Source organism: Elephas maximus, chromosome 17, assembly GCF_024166365.1.
Source record: "Elephas maximus indicus isolate mEleMax1 chromosome 17, mEleMax1 primary haplotype, whole genome shotgun sequence".
NCBI lineage: Eukaryota > Metazoa > Chordata > Mammalia > Proboscidea > Elephantidae > Elephas > Elephas maximus.
Genome location: NC_064835.1, coordinates 17,509,310 through 17,530,555, shown reverse-complemented (window position 1 = coordinate 17,530,555; position 21,246 = coordinate 17,509,310).

Below are 21,246 nucleotides of genomic sequence, written 5' to 3'. Positions count from 1 at the left end.
CAGACCAATACCCCTAATGAAATTTTGTGCAAAAATCCTTCCTCAGCAAAATATTAGCAAACTGAATCCAGCAATATGTGAAAAAGAGAATACATCAGCATCAAATGGGATTTATTCCAGGAATTCAGGATTGTGTTAGCATTAAAAAATCAGTGAATGCAATAAGCAATCTAACAGAAAAAAGAGGGAAAATCATATGATGATCTAATTTGACAAACGTGATCATCCACTCATGAAAAAGAATCTCTTGGCAAAATCTTAACCTGATAAAACCCATTTACTAAACAAGTACATCTAAGATCATTCTTAATGATGAAAGACCTAGTGCTTTTTTTCTTCTAAGATTGGGAGCAAGGCAAAATTGTTCACTCTCACCTGTGTTTAACACTGTATTAGACTTACCAGATAGTGCAATAAAACAAGGAAAATACATAAATATATAAAAAGAATTGATGTCTTTGAATTATGGTGTTGGCCAAGAATACTGACTATACCATGGGCTGCCAGAAGAAGAAACAAATTTGTCTTGGAAGAAATACAGACAGAGAGTTCCTTAGAAATGAGGATGGTGAGACTTTGACTCATGTAATCTGGACATGTTATCAGGAGGGACCAGTCCTTGGAAAAGGGCATCATGCTTGGTAAAGTGGAGAGTCAGAGAAGAAGGGGCAGACCCTTGATGAGATGGATTGACACAGTGGTTCCAACAATGGATTCAAACAAAATGATTGTGAAGATGACACAGAACCAGGCAGTGCTTTGTTCTGTTGTCCATAGGGTCCCTATGAGTTGGAACTGACTCAATGGCACCTAACAACAATAGCAGCAAAACTATGACTACATAAGTACATACCTAATAAAATGTACCCTGGAAACTAAAAAAAAAAAAAAAAAAAAGCTCAGTGAAATTGAAGAATGAATACATGGAAAAATATACCTTGTTCATCTGTTGGAAGACTCGATATTAAGATTTGAATTCTCAAATTTATCAATAGATACAATTTAATTTAATTCCTATAAAATGCACAGTGGACTTGTGGTTTTATTTTGTCAAAATTATTAAGGTGAAATTAAAACTTATAAGGTACTTCACAGGATCTTGAATTGCTAAGGCAATTTTGAAAAAGAGAAATGAGGTTGCAGGAACTTTACTACCTAAAGTCGTGATTGACTACAAAGCTACATAAATCTAAGGACATGATATTGACATACACTTCGAGATATATTTCAATGGAACAGTTTAGCAAGTCCATAAGTAGATCTGTACATTTATGTCCATTGATTTTTAACAAAGATGTCAAGGTTATTTAATGGAAGGGTATAGTCTTTCCACAGCTGTACCAAATAATCTGAATATCCATATGGCATAAAAAGAACATTGGCCCTTATCGCACATGTTACATAAGAATCAATTTGAAGTGAATAGTAGACCTAAATATAAAAATTAAAACAATAAAACTTGTAGAAGTAAACATTGAAGAAAACCTTCACAAACTTAGGGCAGGAAAAAAATTCTCAGGTAGGTCTCGAAGCTTCAATAATGAAATTTTAAAAATTGATAAATTGGGCTTCACCCAAATTTAAAACTTGCTTTTTGAGAACACTGTTAAGAAAATGAAAAGGCAAGCCAAGAACAAGCAAGAGATACAGACAATACATACATCTGACAAAAATCCTCTATTCAGAATACCTAAAGAAATCCTACAAGTAAATACTAACAAGACAAACAATCCAATTAAAGATGTAAAAAGGATTTGCATGGATAATTACAAAAATGACATAAGAATGCCCAATAAGCAAGTGAGAAGTTGCAAGATATCATTAGTTATCAGGGAAATGAACATTTAAACCACAATGAGATACCACTAAATACCTATTGGAAAGATTGACAATAACACGTGTTAGTGAAAATGTGGAGCAAGTCTTATGCATTGCCGGAGGACTGTATAATGGTACAGCAATTTTAGAAAATAGATTAGCAATAGGTAATACTACACGTGATTTGACCTTGCAATTACATATCTAGGAATTCATTCAAAAGGAATAAAAACATGTTTGCATGACTTTTACACAAATAGCCATAGAAATGTTCTTCATAATAACCAAAAACTGGAAACAACCAAAATGTGCTTCAATAGGACAAAGACAAATTGTGATATATCAACATAATGGAATACTAAAACAAACCGACTCATGCGACCCAATGTGTGCAGAGCAGAATTATACTCCATAGGGTTTTCAAGACTCTGACCTGTCTGAAGTAGATTGCCGAGCCTTTCTTCTGAGGTGTTTCTGGGTTGATTTGACTAGCCAACCTTTTGATTAGTAGTTGAGTGTTCAACCAATGCACTATCCAGGGACTCCTAATGGAATATGGAATAAACAAATTCATGGATACACACAACAAAGAAACAAATCTCAAAAAAATCACATTAAGCCAAAAGGGGTGATTCAATTTATATGAATTTCCAGAAAAGACAAATCTAATCTATAGTGACAGAAAACAGCTTTGCTATTTCATGGAGCTATGAGTGAGAGTAATAGACTGGAAAGAGGCACAAAATTACCTTTTGGGATATTGGAAATACCCAATATCTTGACTGTGGTGATGGTTACGTGGGTGTATACACTTTTAAACAAAAAAACCAATTCATCAAATGATACACTTCAAATTGATGTACTTTTTTGGTAGATGAATTTACCTAGATAATGACTTAAAACATAAAGCACATGAAGTTTCTGATCCAAGTTAGATTATGGAAGGTTGTAGCAAGCCAATATTCCAGCTGCAACAACTGGGCGGGGGGGGAAGACAAACTATAAACTCATATTAATAAAGACATTGTTGTTGCTGTTGTTAGGTGCTGTTGCGCCAGTTTCAACTCATAGCGATCTTAGGGCACTAAATAAAAAATAATGAAAATCTCTAATAGATTTTTACTTATTTAGCAACAAAAATCATAACATTTCATATGAAACTTATGAGTTGTATCTAAATATCTACTTAGAAGCAAATTTATGGGCTAATTTTTTTCGAAAAGAACACAAACAAATGAACTAAGCATGAGTAAGTATAATATGCTACCGAAGAAAAAGAAAAATGTCCCAAGTGTTATGGATTGAATTGTATCTCCCAAAAAGATGTATTGAAGTTTTAACCTCTGTACCTGTGAACATGACCTTATTTGGAAAGAGGGTCTTTGAAGATGCTAATATCAGTTAAGAAGAGGTCATACCAGAATACGGTGGGTCCTAACTCCATTTAGTGGTGTTCTTATAAAAGAGAAGGGACAGAGACATAGGAAGGACTCCATGTGACACTGCAGCTGCAAACTAAGGAATGCCTAAGATTACCAGAAGCTAGGAGAGCATGGAACAGGTTCAACCCCAAAGCCTCAGAAAGGATGAACATGGCCAACACTCTGACCTTGGACTCCTAATTTCCAGAACTATGAGACAATACACTTCTGTTCTTATAAGCTACCCATTTTGTGGCACTTTGTTACAGCAACCCTATGCAAGTAACACACCAAGCAAAGAAGGGAGTAGTAATAAATATAAAGGCTGAAAATGAATAAATAAAAAAAAAAAAACAAAGAATTGATAAATATATTAAGGACCTAAATTTTTAAAGAAATGTAATAGAAAAAATTTTGATAAATAAAAAGGGAAACAACATACAAAAGTGGAAATCGAAAATGAAACATGATAAAAGACAATATTATATAAAATGTATCATGTACAACTCTATAATAATTTGGAAATAGTAGTGAAATGAACCTTTTTTAAAGGAAAAATTTGTGTTGACTTGAAATTAAAGTATAAGTTAAAACAAAACAATTAGAACTGCTTCCAGACAGATTCCAAGACTAAACAATATTACTGGTGATTTTCTATAAAAAGCATCAAGAAGCAACCCTGAGAGTATGGCCCCTGGACACCATTTTAGCTCAGTAATGAAGTCACTCCTGAGGTTCACCCTTCATCCAAAGGTTGGACAGGCCCATAAAACAAAACAAGACTAAAAGGGAACACTAGCCCAGGGTCAAGGACTAGAAGGCAGGAGGGGACAGGAAAGCTGGTAATAGGGAACCCAAGGTCAAGAAGGAAGGCCGTTGACATGCCATGGTGTTATTAAGCAGTGTCATAAAAAAACGTATACTTTTTAATGAGAAGCTAGTTTGTTCTGTAAACTTTCTTGTAAGGTACAATTAAATAAACAATCCAACCAGCTTAAAAAAAAAAGTGAAGTGGAAAATTGCAAAACTGAAAAATATGATAACTGAAATTAAATATTCATTGGATGAATTTAACATCAATTTAGACACAGTTAAGAAGGCATTAGTGAGCTGGGAGATTGCTTGATAGGAAATATCCATGTAGAAGCACCCAGACCAAAAAGAAGATGAAAAAATCTAGAAAAGAGCATAAAATACATGTAGGACACAGTGAAAAAACCTAACATATGTGTAATGAGAGTCCTTGCAGATTAGGAGAGTGAGGTTGAGTTGGCAGTAGTGGCAAAAGTAATGGTTGAGAATTTTCCCAAACTATCTACAGATGTATACAGTTATGTACAACTATAGATGTCAACAAACCTCAAGCAGGAAATACAAAGGAAAACACACTTAGGGATGTCATAATCAAATTCTCAGGGGGTAAAAAAAGATAAAAAGAAAATCTAAATACAGGCAAACTATACTCCCAAACAAATTACCTTCTAAGACTGATGGCTGGCTTCTCAACAGAAATGATGGAAGCCAGAAGATATTGTAAACTGCTGCAAGAAAATGACTGCCAAGCAAAAATACATGTGAAAAACTAAGGTGAGATAATGACATTTTCAGATAATCAAAATGTGAGAGAATTTGTTGCCAGCAGACCTGTGCTTAAAAAAAAAAAAAATCTAAAAGAAGTTCTAATAAACAGCATGCAAATGTGGGAGGAATGAAGACACTGGACACTAAACATAAATGAATAATGACTGTGTAAAACAAACAAAAAAAGCATCAAGAAGCAAACTTTGCAGAATATGGAGAAATTTGAGATGATCCAATTCATTAGGTAGTCCTCAAGATACTCAAGTTATGATGAACTTACAACCATCCAGTATTTTATTTGTTTATTTTGTTCTTCTTATTATCAGTAATTTGCTGATGTTATCATTCTTAGGGGAGCCCTGGTAGCTCAGTGGTTAAGAGCTCGGGTACTAACCAAAAGGTTGGCAGCTTGAATCCACCAGCCCCTCGTTGGAAACCCCATGAGGCAATTCTACTCTGTCCTATAGGGTCACTATGAGTCAGAATCGACTCGACAGAAATGGATTTGGTTGTTTTTGGTTTGATCATTCTCAAATGTTCACTCACAGATGGTCAGTTTTATGATTTACTGTTCAAAATACTCCCATACAGATTTAGTTTTCCAAACCAAACCAAGGGCTTCAGTTGCTTGAAAACATGGACCCAAATGCTGATAGCTTTGCTGAAGTCGATAAACAGATTTAGGAAGCAGTGAGACGTTACCGTGAAATATATGAAGAAAAAAAGCAGAGGACCATACAGACAACTCTCACCAATTTTCTGACTAAAACCATCATCCGCAATCCCAGGGATAATCCAGATGATCCAGAACCTTCCGCAGGTGGAGTTATTACTGTAACTAAATGCCGTTGTCCAACTCTTCTTGTTAGAATAAATTTTTATGACTTGTGTTTATTTTTCTGTAGGTATGTATGTATTAAAATATATCTGTAAGTCTATACGTAATATTTTCAACCCCCAAGAAAAGTAAAGATCTGATTTATAAAGATACTGATAATAAAAGGCAATAATAATGAAAACTAAAAAAAAAAAAAAAATGAGGTATTTAACTTAGATCAGAACCAACTTACACAAAGACGTCAGAATGGGACCCTGTTGTAAGTCAGGGACTACCTGTAATCCTGATATCAAAACCTACCAAGGGAGCTTGAACAGCAGAGTACAAAGATTAATTTCACTGATGAATATGGACGTGAATGTCCTAAGCCTAATATTAACAAACCAAAAACAACAGCAGATCAAAATTTCATCCAGATATTTTGGAATCTTTTTTCATTAAGGAATGTATTAAAATGAAAGGCTCCCTGGTGGCACAGTGGTTAAAGCGCTCAGCTGCCAACCCAAAGGTTGGTAGTTCATACGCACCAGCTTGCTCCGCGGGAAAAGATGTGGCAGTCTGCTTCTGCAGAAATCTACAGTCTTGGGAATCCTGTGGGGGCAGTTCTACACTGTCTCACAGGGCTGCTGTGAATCGGAACTGACTCAATAGTAATGGATTAGGGGGTGGGTATTAAAATTTATCTAAAACCAAAACCCATTGCCATCAAGTCGATTCCGGCTCATAGTGACCCTATAGGACAGAGTAGAACTGCCCCACGGGTTTTCCAAGGAGCATCTGGTGGATTTGAACTGCCAACCTTTTGGTTAGCAGCCTGTACTCTTAACCACACTGCACCACCAAGGTCATCAAACGTATCTAATTATAAAATATTGATAATCTAAATAGATGACTTAAAATTTCCAATTTCTGATTTAAGATAAAGCAATAACCAAAAACATCTTCAAAATGCTTAATAATCTAGTAAGATCTTACCTAAACAAAGGAAAAAAGACAACATTCATATTAAAATGAGGGAAACAAGATAAAGATTTTTATCACCGTTACTATTTAATATTTTTTGGATTTGTGGCAAATTCAAATTGGTGAAATATGCTTAAATGTATGACTTTAAATACAAGTAAAGCTAGGGTATACTGGCATGAAAGCTGACAGGATTTTTAAAAGAATCGAATCAATATTCTTGATACAAATCTTGAGATATATAGAAAAATTTAGTATGTGATACAGGAAGTATCACAAACCAATGGCAGTGGGCTAAATTATACACTGAATATAGTTTGAAAATTAAGCTTCTTAGGAAAAAGGCTAGTTCACTTAAGAAAATTCCAGACTCATTAGATTTAAATGGAAAACAAACGACAACAACAAAAAGAATAAAATCCAGGTGAATATGAGGTAAATATTGAAATGAGTGATACCTTTCAAAACATAAAACAAAAAACTAAGGAGTAATGTTTAGAAGACAAGATCTATGGATTGTAAGATACATAGATAACATTCATGTTGGCAAATATAAAGTCAAAATATACATGTATACATATATCCGAGCCCTGGTGGTGAAGTGGTTAAGAGCGCAGCTGCTTACCAAAAGGTTGGCAGTTCAAATCCACCAGCCCCTACTTGGAAACCTTATGGGGCAGTTCTACTCTGTCCTATATGGTTGCTATGAGTTGAACGGGTTTGGTTTGGATACATACATATTTTAATATACATATACCTATACTTATATTTAAATAGAGCTACTATCAATAAATAACTCATAAATAAGAAAAACAAACATTTTCAAAAAAGAAAACAATGACAGTAAAAAAACTACATGAAAAATCTGGGCAAAGAACAGGAATGAAATCAAGAAGACAGCAATACCAATGTGAAAGTCATGGCCAAATTTTTAAAAGACAAAAGAGTGTTTAACTTCATCATAATAAAAATGTACATTAAAATTTGAGTATTTAAAAATTCAGTGGAGAATGATGTAAAAAACTGATAGTAGTTATTAGTGGCAAGAGTGCGGTGGGATTGGATATCTCACATACCTCAGTTTTGAGTATAAATTGGTACAAATTTTCTGAAAAGTAGCACAAGTATTCAGTAGAATTTATAGATCTCAGAGGGCTAGATATCCTAAGACATCAACAAATCTGAGAAAAAACAAATTTTTATCCAGTATGCAAATTACCTCATTAACATGCATAAAATGTAACCAAATATCTAAATGACCAAGAACAATTGTACAAAAAGCAACTGGTAGAAAATTATAAAGTCAGATTGAAGTGCAGGTTTGATGTGGGTGGCTGGACTCATTTACTTTCTCTAAAAACTGTTTGATTTATTTAATTTTTACATTTAATCCATAATCTGTTATGACTGTAAAATTGGATGCAAGATAGGAAGAAAGATATTTGGAGAGAATTATAAAACATAATGTTTGGATTATGGAGCTGTGATGCAGTGATACAGAAAAACCTCCAAGCTAATGGGAAGAAAAAAAACTGAGAGAGGTTAATTTATCCTACAGGGAGAGCTTACTTGGGTCAGTGCCCTTCATGTCCTGGCCCTGGGTGTGGTCCCCGGTGATGTTTGGCTTTGCACACTCCCTTCACTGTCTGCCTGGCACTCCTGCTCTGTCAATAATCCCTCTGCACTAGAGCTCATAAACTCAATTTCCCAAAGCCCTCTCAGGGCATGGCAGAATCTTTGCAGTTATAAATATTTCGACCCAAATTTATGTATCTATGATTGCTACAGGGATATCCTGAATGGGAAGCTCCAGGTAAGTGAATCGCTGGTATTTCTTGTATTTCTTAAGCTTTTTTCTCATTTGTTTGGAGGTGTTGGACCCTGAAATTCTCCATTGGGAAAGCATGATGTGGAGTTTAGTCCTCGCTGTGCTAATAGGTTTGAGAATTTTGTGTGTCATTTTACTTCTCTGGTCCTCAACTCTAACTGAGTAACTTTACATCCAAGCATTATATGAGGCCTAAGGTTATTTTTTCTGCTGTTGTCTCTCCACTTTGGGGTACAACAATGTTTTAAAATTACGCATCTGTTTAAATAGAAATACATATTCACTTTCATTAAATGCAGTAATTAAACAAAAGATCTTTATGATTCTACTGGGCAAGGGAGAATTCCCAAATTTGAAATTAATACTTAACGTGAGTGTTCAAATGCCACAGCTGGCCAGTACTACAGTCTAGGTGTGATTCCCTCACTCCCTTGCTTATATACCCTGTATCTAAAATAGGACCCCTTAGCCTGACGTTTGAAGTCGACACCACAGTCTGTCCTCTACCTACTTTTCCAATATTATCTCCCACCACTCGTTCTGTCTCAAAGTGGACAACTTGACTTTACCCAGACATCCCCTCCACTGCCTCATCTCCACAATTGTCCCTTCCCTCTGAAATGCATCATCTCTGTCCCACCCTATTTTTAACAGTTAAAGTCCTTACTAAACTTCAAGATATAGCTACTATTTACTTATATTCCAGATATTGCCACCTAGCTCTTGCCAGGCACTAGGCTAGATGCTTTTTGTATACTATCTGATTTAATGTTTAAAATAACCCTATAAACTAAGTATCATTGTCCTCATTTTGCAAGGAAACTGCAAGGTAGGTATTGTTATCCACGATACACATCCCATTTAACACTTAAAGACTTTGCCCAGGTACTCCTAGTTAATGGGTCCCAAAGACCAAGAATTGTACACATGATGGGGGCTCCAAAGCATATGACCTCTCACTATCCAAGCTTGTTTCCACAGTGTTAGCACACAGTACGTTTAGTGAGCACCTCCCAGGTGCCTGGCAGTGGAGATCCCATAGTGAATGAAACATGCCTCTTCCCTGATGTCTCAGTGCTCCTCAGCCCTCCATGTAGAAGGAATTCCTCCCTCCCAATAAAACACTAAGAATTTTTAAAGAGACTCTTGTCACCTTCTTAATTTATCAATTTGGTTGTTTTCTTATCTTTCTCTGGTGGTGCAGTAGTTAAAGCACTCAGCTGCTAACCATAAACGTCAGTGGTTCAAACCCATCAACTGGTCTGTGGGAGAAAGAGGTGGTAGTCTGCTTCCATAAAGATTTACAGAATTGGAAAACCTATGGGGCAGTTCTAGTCTGTCCTATAAGGTTGCTATCAGTTGGAATCAACTGGACGGCTGTGGGTTTGCTTTGGTTTTGGTTTTACACCTAAAATAAGCACCAAGAAAGTTTAGATTTTAAATAACTTATCCATTATCCTTACAGTTGTTAGTGTACTCTCCTTTACACAGATCATTCTGTGATTAAATGACCACTGAATCAGGCTGAATAGAAAATTCACACAGGAATACCTGTACAGGATTAAACCTGAATATGCATTTTGAAGAAATATCGAGAATGCCAGTGAAAATCGTAAACTACATTTGCATATTATTGTGAAAGCCCTATGGAATCTGCGGAAAGGTTTCAGGCAGGATGAAAAAGAATAGGCTCTGTCCTAGTTTAGTTGCACATGCAATGGTGAATCTACTTAAAACCAGACAGAGGTGGGAAGAATATATATAAATATTAAATATTTTGTGTTATTTTATACTTAAGAGATCTAGGGGAGGCAAATTGGGCAGGTTGTTAGTTTTGTTTTACAGACAAGGAAACTAGAGTTGAGAGATGGATGTTGAAGAACTTAAGGGCAAGTATATATTAGTGGCAAACAAGGACTGGAATCCAGGTTCCCTGGTGTAATTTCTATAAGAATAGGTTTTTGTCCAGCTGTTTACAGGATCTTGAATCTAAACTAGTGTATTTTCTGGTAGCCTCGGAAGGACAGCTTGTCTGATACTTCAGGATTTTGTAGTCGATCTTACAAAATGTTTCGTGTCAGGCTCCCTATTATTTGAAGCTATTGCGTACATTATGAATTTCCAAAAAACAGTTCAGGGTAAAGGAGAAATTGATAAAGACCGCAAAAGTGGCACCGAATTACTGTAACACAACTAACCTAGATTGTCACTGAAATGAAGGTTGATTTATTTTTATTGCTCTTCAGTAGAAATTTCTGTGATGACAGGAACGTCCTGTATCCGCCATGTCCGACACAGTGGCTACTAGCCACCTGTGGCCATTGAAAGCTCTGGGAATGTGGCTAATGCAACTGCAAACTGACCTCTAGATGTAATTTAGTTTTGACTAATTTAACTTTAAATAATCACATGTGGTTAGTGACTGTCACTTTGCATAGCACAAATTTAGACCATTTTCACTGGAACTGAAGTGTTTCAGGGAAATGGATAATTGAGCAAACAGTAAATGCTTCCCAGCTCATGCTTCCCAAGTTTTCCTATCTCCTGCATCTTTCTGGTATTTTCTATTTCTTTTTATTTTAAAATTTGTTTATATCTTTCCTCAGGTGTCATTTGTATATACTTGCTGTCAAAATGTGATAGAGAGCACAGTTTTGCATAAAAAAGCAATTTAGTTTGTTGGATGTAGTGTCTCTTTTGGACCCAGGCCAGGAGGACCCTTGCCCAGGATCCTCCTCTAATCAATCCCCTTCGCATGGGGTAAGACATCAGAGGAGCCACGGTGAAGTGTCCATTGGAGCCTAGTTCTTCCTCCCCTTATAAAGGACACTTCAGGTGCTTGGGACCCCATGATCCCCTGCCCAAATGGTCCTGATCCCATTTCTAGTGTCTTCCCCAGGTCTGTATACCAAGGGTGGGTGATGAATTAAGTACCTGTCACTATACTTGAGGGATAGCAGAGTGGCGACTACTGTTTTTCTGGGGATGGGGTCAGAAGACAAAGCTTAAATGTGCAAGCTGGGGTGCACCTGTAGGTACATTGGGGGCCCCTCATGTGCAGCATGGAGCCAGAGGTGAAGAGGATGGGGCTGCCCCTTCCCACTCTATTATATTCCCAGGCACAACTAGGGGACCAAGAATTCCAAAATCCCACCTGGCCTCCAAGGTCATTATGGAAGTATATTCATCGAATTAGCAAGAATATATTTTATTTGACAGTTGATTAGCTTGAGTCATAACTGTAAATATTTAGACATTTATTTTGACTTTCCTTTGTATCTGGCCATGGGCCCTGGGAACATTAGGGATGCAACTGGTTAGATGACTAAATGGGTGGATTAAACTTCCTTTGGATGATTTAATAACTCATGAATTAATTAATTAATTTTTTTTTTTTTTTAGTTCAGAAGTGGAGAGACAAGACCTACTGTCTAAATGGGTTATGTGATGTGAGGGGTTGCAGGAAGGGAGCACACCCCAAATACTATCCTTGTGGCCAGTCACCAATGCCAGAAATTCTATCATTCATTCATTCAACAAATATTTATTGATTTTGAATTATGAGTCAAGCACCTTTAAAGTTTTGGGTTAGAAACACCAACAGTCTCTGCTTTTGAGATCTTAGAGGCTAGTGGGAGAGGCAGAATGCTTAGTGATTTTGGTGAAGAATGAAACTACATGAAGACTTTATATTAAGCTGCTATCTATTGCTCATACATCAGTTTGAAATAGTAGCCATTAGACTTAAAAATTGTATAGGCAACTGGCAGAGGGGTTAGAGGATATAAAATACACTGTTACTACTTGATAATTTACTCTGAGCTGGCTTTCTTTAACTGAGAAGTTTGTAAGATTGCACATTTAGCTAAGAAAGGCTGTACTTCCTGGAGTCAATAAGTTGTGCCTGAAGAAACGGGAATTTACTTGACAGATACGTTGTGCAAGATTTCTATGACATGTTCTCTTAGGAAGGAAGAAACGGAATGGGTACTTGAGATAAACAAAGAAGAGAGTAAGTCAGAGGTGATCAGGAATGAAGCCTGAGCCCAGAGAAGTCTGAGCTGAAGTAGTCAGCTAGAGACGTTAGCAGAGGAATTTCACCTGGGCAGGTAGAAAGACAGGCAGGAAACAAAGCAGGCAATCCTGAAAATTGATAATTTCCTAAGTTTAATAGTAGGCAGTCTCACCCATGCAAGAAGTTTAGAGTATTCTATTGAGAGAAACCTGTTTTAGGATATATTAAGGTAAAGAATGATTCTTCACTGTTTTATTAAAAATTGTAGCTTCAGAAATTCCTGTGTTGTTAAAACAATCTCATGGGGGAACATGCTAAATTTCTTTTAGAAAAAAAGTTAAGGCTAGAAACCTAAAGACCTGGATTCTAGCCTTAGAACACCACTGATTAGCCATCTGTGAGAAAGCCAGTCCCGTAATTATCCTATTCCTCAGCTAGCCCAGCTGTAAAATAGAACAATCAGAGCCGTGTCTTATATTGCTTTGGGTCACTGAGAGATCCATTTTGTTAATTTTAATTTTTTTTTGAAGAGAGAATGAGGGATCCATTTTGTTAATTTTAATTTTTTGTTTTTAATTGTGCGAGTAATAAATGAATCCTGCTTTATAAAAAGAAACTAATCTAATATCATGGAAGCACGTGGAGTGAAAAGTGGAAATTCCCCAGCTCATCTTAATCGTAATGCTACTTGCCTCACTGGAGCTATCCCTTTCTTAACCATTTTGTGTTCTTCAGAAAATTTTTATGCATTCCCATAGTATATATACAAAGCTGCACTTAATAGCCTAACATATTCATCTTTGTTCATATTTCTTAGTATTTGTCTGTATGGTGGATAGCTAGAAGGGTATGCTTATTTAAATTTTGGATAAAAACCAAAACAACCAAAGCCATTGCCATTGAGTCGATTCTGACTCATAAAGGACCCTATAATACAGAGAACTGTCCATAGAGTTTCCAAGGAGCAGCTGGTAGATTCGAACTGCCAACCTTTTGTTTAGCAGTGAAATTCTTAACCACTGTGCCGCCAGGGCTCTGTCAAATTACTTTCCAAAAGTTAGTACCAGTTTATATTTAAATGATATTTGAGAGTGCTCATTTTCCCACATATTTTTCAATGCCGGTTATTATCAGCCTTTTAAAAGTTATGACTCAATGGTAGATAAAACTTGTTATTGTTTTAGTTAAGCCGTATACTCTGGATTACTTTTGCAGTTAAACATCTTTTCATATGTTTATTAAGCATTTGTACTAATTTCTTCTGTAGATTGTCTTCACCTGTACACTGTGGATATTTCTATTGGGTTTTCTGTCTTTATTGATTTGTAGTGGTCTTTATATTTTGTAGATATTAATGCTTAATTCTTGTTTATCACATGGCTTGATATGCCGTGTATATCATATTTTCTCCCAAGTTTGTGGCTTCCTTTTCTACTTTGTTCACAGTGTATATTACATCCCCAAGTTTAGACTGGACAAAGCTACTTCTGTTTGTATTTCCTTTATGACTTCTGCCTTTCGTGTCTTGCTTAGAAAGGCCTTTCCACTCCAAGATTATCAAAAAATCTCTTGCATTTTCTTCTAGAATATTTATGTCTTATATATTATTTAAGTTTAAATATGTAATTTAATTTTTTGGTAAAGTGGGTAAAAAAATTATTTTATTCCTAAAGACAGATTTATCAGAAATTCTTTTCTCAGTAAGCTATACTCTGCCCACTAATTTGCTGTGTTACCCTTATATTAAATTCCTAAATATAGTAAATACATGTGTGTGTATATTTCTGAACTCTATTCTGTAAAATTTACACCTATGTCTAGTCTACATTAACATTGCATCACTTTAATTGCTCTAGACACATTGTACTTTTAAATATCTGATAACACAAGATCCCCCTTACATTTTAAAAAATACTCTTGAGTTTTGGCATATCCCTTTTTAGTTGAATCTAGAAATATCATGTTAGATTCCTTAGAAATTACTATTGGCATTTTGCCTAATATTACTTTGAAATTGTACATTTCTTGGAGAGTATTGAAAAAATTTAACATACTGAGGCTTCCTATTCTTTAACATGGCATTTGTTTAATATATGTAAATAAGTCAGTAAAGTTTTAGATTTTTCTCACCTAGGCCTTAGGTACATCTTGTAAGGTTTATTTCAGGGTATTATTTTGATAGTATTTGATGCTACTGAGAATGTGAATATAATCAATTTTTCTTATATTTTTTTCTAGACCTTTTTCTAGAAGATAATAAAGTCATTTGGTCATAATGTGTACTTATTTTAATACTCTGCTGAATTTGATTTTCCAATATGTTATTTAGGATTTTACGTCTATGTTCATGTTGAGATATGTGTTCTCATGATTTGATATGTTGTAATTTTGGTGATCACAGTGTTGACACAATAGTAACCATGTTTATCTCTACTAATCAATAGTTGCTATAATTTTTATTCACTCAACAAATATTTATTGAGTTCCTGGCCTCCCGTGGGCCAGAAAATATTTTAGATTCTGGAGATACAGAGGCATAGGAATAATCTGCATCTTGTTAGTGGGATAGCTCTTTCTCACAAAACACATTGCAACTATTGCTTTTTTAGGGGTGAATCACTGACTAACTTCAGTACCTTTTATTATTATTTGCAAAACCATGTTTTCTAAATTTAAAAAATTGTTAGTTTATATTTTCTTAGAACATTACTCATTATACAAGATTTTAAAATTTATTTGTGTAAATTTTGCAGTATTAGAAATATGTTAATCTCTATAGTTTTCTCTTTTGATATGGTGAAGTGGTTAAGAGCTTAGGCATCTAACCAAAAGGTTGGCAGTTCGAATCCACCAGCTGCTCCTTGGAAACCCTATGGGATAGTTCTACTCTGTCCTATAAGATCGCTATGAGCTGGAATTAACTCAACGGCACAACAACAGTAACTAATGTGTATGTGTCTATGTGTTTTCTTTTTTGTCCTGTTCAAACTTTTCATGTATTTGTCACAAGGTCATTATTTTATTAAAAATAAAAAAAAAGATGTTTTTGCTTTATTATTTCCATACTATTCTTTTGAGATGATGAGGGGAAGAGGTATTCTAGTTTTTTGACTCCATATGTTTTCCTTTTTTTATAGTGTTTTTTGTTGGATTGTTAATTCATATATTTATCTTCTTTCTATTTGCAAATATATGAAATTATAGTTATAATTTTCTTCTTACTACTTTGCTTACTATCTATAAATTTTGTTATATACTACTACTGTGATTTTATAAAAATATTTTAAGTTTACATTTAAGGACTTCTTAAAACCAAGAGTTATTTAAAAGATATTTTGAAATTTCTTAGTGGATGGTATGTTTTGGCTACTTTTGCACTGCTAAGTGACACCATGGCTGCAACAATGTGCTCAAGTAGAACAGTGATTGTGAGGATGGCACAGGACTGGGCAGTGGTTCGTTCTATTGTATGTAGGGTCACTATGAGCTGGAACTGACTCAACAGCACCTAAGAACAACAACTTCTTATGACATAGCATACATTCTGTCCTTTGGAATTTATTAAAACTTTCTCTGTGACCTAATAAATGTGTAATTTTTGTGGATAAGGCACAGGAGTTTGAAAAGAATATCACTTTCTCTTTTTGAAAGTATACTGTTTTATATCTGTATTAGTTCAAGCTGATTTTCTTTGTTATTCAAACTCTCTATACGTTGCTTATATTTTGTTTATATGATATGATTGTTTCTGACACCTGAATTTATCATTTATTTTTTCTCATAATTCTAATGTGTTTTACTTTAGATGTTTTGAAGCTATATTGTTAGCTACGTAAACCTCCATGCCCTTGCTCTTGAATTTAGCTATCTTCATGACTGTGCAAAGTCACGGTTGCCTGCTTTGATGGTCCCTCATGTTCTACTCCCTAAATATGATATAACAACAGATAATACGTAAGTATCCCCAGCAGCTCTGGTTCAGTTTAAGAGGTAATGAAGACTTGGTCCTGGCCTTCTTATCCATTATCACTCCACTCCTCTCCACCATTTTAATACCTCCTGGATTCAGATTCCTTCATCTCCTATGACCAAGTTAATCAGTTGGTTTCTTACCTTTAACACATCTGCACCTTTTCATCCTCACCTCTACACCTAAGAATCAATTTTAAAATAAAAAGGTTTAGTTTATTTAACTTGATTGTTATTTAATTAATTAGTGATATGCTCCGTAGGGAAACCCTGGTGTCTTAGTGGTTAAGCGCTACGGCTGCGAACCAAAGGGTCGGCAGTTCAAATCTGCCAGGTGCTCCTTGGAAACTCTATGGGGCAGTTCTACTCTGTCCTACAGGGTCGCTATGAGTCGGAATGGACTTGATGGCACTGGGTTTGGTTTGTTTTATGCTCCATAGATATGGAATGGAAAAAGCGTGACATTCAAGAAAATGTATCTGCCACCTTAGTATTAAACCACTATCCATCATTTCTATTTTAGTAAATAAATTACTGTAAGAGAAGTTCCTTCCTACTATAATAACCACCTGAGAGGAAGTCTTTCAAATACAGGGACTAGAACATGGATCAGACTCCAAAGAGGATGTGCACTGAGTTAGGGAAAGTAGAATTGGGATACTGAAGGAGAAAACATGAGAATATAGAGGAAACACCTGAGCTACTTAAAGAGAGATTTTATTTTAGTGGAAAGAGAATTTTGGATTCAGAAGATCCGAATCAGAATTCTCTTTTTGTCCAATTTAGCTTAGCAGAAAAATTCTAGTTCTCTTTCTACTATATCAAAACATGTAGCAGGGTAACCTACTTATACAGTCATAGGTATAAGTCAAGTGTCAGTTCTTTATTTCTCAGTAAACTGATATGGTCTTCCTCACAATCCACTCTCATCTAGCCTACGCAACAACTTCTTAATTGATCTAAAATCGATGCTTGCCTTCCTCCAGTCAGTTGTCCCCACAGCATCACTCTTTACTTAAACCGTTCATTGCCTTTTTTTTTTCAATTAACTTGTATTAAGCTTCAAGTGAACATTTACAAATCCAATCAGTCTGTCACATGTAAGTTTACATACATCTTACTCCCTTCTCCCACTTGCTCTCCCCCTATTGAGTCAGCCCTTTCAGTCTCTCATTTCGTGCCAATTTTGCCAGCTTCCCTCTCTCTCTATCTTCCCATCCCCCCTCCAGTCAAGAGTTGCCAACACACTCTCCAGTGTCCACCTGATTTAATTAGCTCACTCTTCATCAGCATCTCTCTCCCCCCCTCGCTGACCAGTCCCTTTCATGTCTGATGAGTTGTCTTCGGGGATGGTTCCTGTCCTGTGTCAACAGAAGGTTTGGGGAGCATTGCCGCCGGGATTCCTCTAGTCGCAGTCAGACCATTAAGTATGGTCTTTTTATGAGAATTTGGGGTCTGCATCCCACTGATCTCCTGCTCCCTCAGGAGTTCTCTGTTGTGCTCCCTGACAGGGCAGTCATCGATTGTGGCCGGGCACCAACTAGTTCTTCTGGTCTCAGGCTGATGTAGGTCTCTGGTTCATGTGGCCCTTTCTGTCTCTTGGGTTCTTAGTTGTCGTGTGACCTTGGTGTTCTTCATTTTCCTTTGCTCCAGGTGGGTTGAGACCAATTGATGCATCTTAGATGGCCGCTTGTTAGCATTTAAGACCCCAGACGCCACATTTCAAAGTGGGATGCAGAATGTTTTCATAATAGAATTATTTTGCCAATTGACTTAGAAGTCCCCTCAAACCATGTTCCCCAGACCCCCGCCCCTGCTCCGCTGACCTTTGAAGCATTCATTTTATCCCGGAAACCTCTTTGCTTTTAGTCCAGCCCAATTGGGCTGACCTTCCTTGTATTGAGTGTTGTCTTTCCCTTCACCCAAAGCAGTTCTTATCTACTGACTGATCAATAAAAAACCCTCTCCCTCCCTCCCTTCCTCCCCCCTTCGTAACCACAAAAGTATGTGTTCTTCTCAGTTTTTTCTATTTCTCAAGATCTTATAATAGTGGTCTTATACAATATTTGTCCTTTTGCCTCTGACTCATTTCGCTCAGCCTAATGCCTTCCAGATTCCTCCATGTTATGAAATGTGTCAGAGATTCGTCACTGTTCTTTATCGATGCGTAGTATTCCATTGTGTGAATATACCACAATTTATTTACCCATTCATCCGTTGACGGACACCTTGGTTGCTTCCAGCTTTTTGCTATTGTAAACAGAGCTGCAATAAACATGGGTGTGCATATATCTGTTTGTGTGAAGGCTCTTGTATCTCTAGGGTATATTCCGAGGAGTGGAATTTCTGGGTTGTATGGTAGTTCTGTTTCTAACTGTTTAAGATAACGCCAGATGGATTTCCAAAGTGGTTGTACCATTTTACATTCCCACCAGCAGTGTATGAGAGTTCCAATCTCTCCGCAGCCTCTCCAACATTTATTATTTTGTGTTTTTTGGATTAATGCCAGCCTAGTTGGTGTGAGATGGAATCTCATCGTAGTTTTAATTTGCATTTCTCTAATGGCTAATGATCGGGAGCATTTTCTCATGTATCTGTTAGCTGCCTGAATAACTTCTTTAGTGAAGTGTGTGTTCATATCCTTTGCCCACTTCTTGATTGGGTTGTTTGTCTTTTGGTGGTTGAGTTTTAACAGAATCATATAGATTTTAGAGATCAGGTGCTGGTCTGAGATGTCATAGCTGAAAATTCTTTCCCAGTCTGTAGGTGGTCTTTTTACTCTTTTGGTGAAGTCTTTAGATGAGCATAGGTGTTTGATTTTTAGGAGCTCCCAGTTATCTGGTTTCTCTTCATCATTTTTGGTAATGTTTTGTATTCTGTTTATGCCCTGTATTAGGGCTCCTAGGGTTGTCCCTATTTTTTCTTCCATGATCTTTATCGTTTTAGTCTTTATGTTTAGGTCTTTGATCCACTTGAAGTTAGTTTTTGTGCATGGTGTGAGGTATGGGTCCTGTTTCATTCTTTTGCAAATGGATATCCAGTTATGCCAGCACCATTTGTTAAAAAGACTATCTTTTCCCCCATTAACTGACACTGGTCCTTTGTCAAATATCAGCTGCTCATACATGGATGGATTTATATCTGGATTCTCAATTCTGTTCCATTGGTCTATGTGTCTGTTGTTGTACCAGTAGCCAGGCTGTTTTGACTACTGTGGCTGTATAATAGCTTCTGAAATCAGGTAGAGTGAGGCCTCCCACTTTCTTCTTCTTTTTCAGTAATGCTTTGCTTATCCGGGGGTTCTTTCCCTTCCATATGAAATTGGTGATTTGTTTCTCTGTCCCCTTAAAATATGACATTGGAATTTGTATCGGAAGTGCGTTATATGTATAGATGGCTTTTGGTAGAATAGACATTTTTACTATGTTAAGTCTTCCTATCCATGAGCAGGGTATGTTTTTCCACTTAAGTATGTCCTTTTGAATTTCTTGTAGTAGAGCTTTGTAGTTTTCTTTGTACAGGTCTTTTACATCCTTGGTAAGATTTATTCCTAAGTATTTTATCTTCTTGGGGGCTACTGTGAATGGTATTGATTTGGTTATTTCCTCTTCGGTGTTCTTTTTGTTGATGTAGAGGAATCCAAGTGATTTTTGTATGTTTATTTTATAACCTGAGACTCTGCCAAACTCTTCTATTAGTTTCAGTAGTTTTCTGGAGGATTCCTTAGGGTTTTCCGTGTATAAGATCATGTCATCTGCAAATAGTGATAACTTTACTTCCTCCTTGCCAATCCGGATACCCTTTATTTCTTTGTCTAGCCTAATTGCCCTGGCTAGGACTTCCAGCACGATGTTGAATAAGAGCGGTGATAAAGGGCATCCTTGTCTGGTTCCCGTTCTCAAGGGAAATGCTTTCAGGTTCTCTCCATTTAGAGTGATATTGGCTGTTGGCTTTGCATAGATGCCCTTTATTATGTTGAGGAATTTTCCTTCAATTCCTATTTTGGTAAGAGTTTTTATCATAAATGGGTGTTGAACTTTGTCAAATGCCTTTTCTGCATCTGTTGATAAGATCATGTGGTTTTTATCTTTTGTTTTATTTATGTGATGGATTACATTAATGGTTTTTCTGATATTAAACCAGCCTTGCATACCTGGTATAAATCCCACTTGATCAGGGTGAATTATTTTTGGATGTGTTGTTGGATTCTATTGGCTAGGATTTTGTTGAGGATTTTTGCATCTATGTTCATGAGGGATATAGGTCTAAAATTTTCTTTTTTTGTAATGTCTTTACCAGGTTTTGGTATCAGGGAGATGGTAGCTTCATAGAATGAGTTGGGTAGTATTCCGTCTTTTTCTATGCTTTGAAATACCTTCAGTAGTAGTGGTGCTAAGTCTTCTCTGAAGGTTTGGTAGAACTCTGCAGTGAAGCCGTCCGGGCCAGGACTTTTTTTTGTTGGAAGTTTTTTGATTACCGTTTCAATCTCTTTTTTTGTTATGAGTCTATTTAGTTGTTCTACTTCTGAATGTGTTAGTTTAGGTAGGTAGTGTTTTTCCAAGAATTTATCCATTTCTTCTAGGTTTTCAAATTTGTTAGAGTACAATTTTTCGTAGTAATCTGAAATGATTCTTTTAATTTCATTTGGTTCTGTTGTGATGTGGTCCTTCTCGTTTCTTATTCGGGTTATTTGTTTCCTTTCCTGTTTTTCTTTAGTCAGTCTAGCCAATGGTTTATCAATTTTGTTAATTTTTTCAAAGAACCAGCTTTTGGCTTTGTTAATTCTTTCAATTGTTTTTCTGTTCTCTAATTC